Here is a 1896-nt window from a genome sequence, read left to right as displayed (position 1 = left end):
TCTTGCGTACCCCAACTTTCACCTCACTTAAAAATTACTTGCTTACAAAATCAGACATAAAAATACAAAAGTGTCACAGCCACACTATTACTGAAAAATTGCTGACTGTCTAATTTTTGCCATTTAATTATAAAATAAATAAATTGGAATAGAAATATTGTACTTCATGTCAGTGTACAATATATAGAGCAGTATAAACAAGTCATTGTATGAATTTTAGTTTGTACTGATTTCACTGGTGTTTTTTATGTAGCCTGTTGTAAAACCAGGCAAATATCTAGATGAGTTGATGTACCCCTTGGAAGACCTCTGCGTACCTCCAGTGTACACGTACCTCTGGTTGAGAACCACTTACGTGATTCTCAAGTGTAGGGACTGAGAACAGCCAAGGAAAGGTTACAATTTTATTATTTTCTGTTTGTTTATTTTGGGTAAAGGAAACAGAACAAAAGTAAAGCAACTACAAAGCTAGAGTTGGCCAAATTGGAGAGTGACAAATTACGACAGAAGCATGAATGCCTGAACTGTTTAGCTAAGCAGGAAGCCAAAGAGTGTGAACACTAAAATTGGGAAGCAGGAGCCCAGGAGAGGGAGGCAGAAAACAGCAGCAAGAAGAAGCACATTGACGGGCTGTGGAAGCAGAAGCAGCTGCACACCAATGATCCATGGCCCTTCCTTCGCTACCAGGCTCAGTGTCACCTTCCTCACAGCTTGACTAAATGTTGAGGTGTAACCTTCAGAAGGATCCATTGCAAAGGTTCGCTGGACTATAAAAGAGAGGGGCAAAGAGCCCCAAATGATCTCTTTCACCTAAGAAGACAAAGGAGCCAACACTTTGCCTTCTAGAGGAGATTCTGACTGAGGGTGGGAGGGACAGCCACCATCCTGCTGGAAGACTTTGAGTGAGAAAAGCCATCTTGAACAAAGACTGTATCTTGCTAGGTTCAGTTTTACTGACTGGAAAGTGTTTCACTTTTAGCTGGTTCGCTGCTGCAGGCCAATGGGGGCTGCGGGAAGTGGCGCAGGGTGAGGGATGTGCTGCCCGTGGCTTCCCGCAGCCCCCATTGGCCTACAGCGGCAAACAGCGGCCAGTGGGAGCCGCGATCAGCCGAACCTGCAGACAGGGCAGGTAAACAAACTGGCCTGGTCCGCCAGGGGGCTTACCCTGGCGGGCCGTGGGCCAAACATTGCCGATCCCTGAGCTAAACCAACAGTGCTGTGTTTGAATAAAAGTGTTAGCTAACTCCACTGAATGTGGCAAGCTGTGCATTTTGTCTCTTTAGAGGAGGAAACAGACCTTATTATTCCTCTGAATGCTGCAGGAGAGGGCTGGACATTGCTGAGCACATAGGTTTGAGATGGGAGGTGTGCTGGGGTTACCTGCTAACATCAGCCAAGTCAGGAAGCCAAGAGTATGTCTGTGATAAGTGGTGGCAGGTTTTTGGATGCAAAATGGCTGAATCAGAGCTATACATGAATGAGAGAGGTAAAGAGTGGTGTCCCCCAGGGGTTTGTACTGGGCCCAGTCCTAGTCAACATATTCATAAATTATCTGGAAAAAGGGGTAAACAGTGAAGTGGAAACATTTGCAGATGATACAAAACTACTCAAAAAGAATGAGGAGTACTTGTGGCACCTTAGAGACTAACAAATGTATTTGAGCATAAGCTTTCGCGGGTTAAAACCCACTTCATTAGATGCATGCTGTGGAAAATACAGTTGGAAGATATATATATATATACACACACAGAGAACATGAAAAAATGGGTGTTGCCATACACACTATAATGAGTGATCAGTTCAGGTGAGCTATTAACAGCAGGAGAAAAAAAAACTTTTTGTAGTGATAATCAAAATGGCCCATTTCCAACACTTGACAAGGAGGTGTGAGGAACA

Source organism: Malaclemys terrapin, chromosome 4 (genome assembly GCF_027887155.1).
Source record: "Malaclemys terrapin pileata isolate rMalTer1 chromosome 4, rMalTer1.hap1, whole genome shotgun sequence".
NCBI lineage: Eukaryota > Metazoa > Chordata > Testudines > Emydidae > Malaclemys > Malaclemys terrapin.
Note: the sequence above shows the minus strand (reverse complement) of the source record.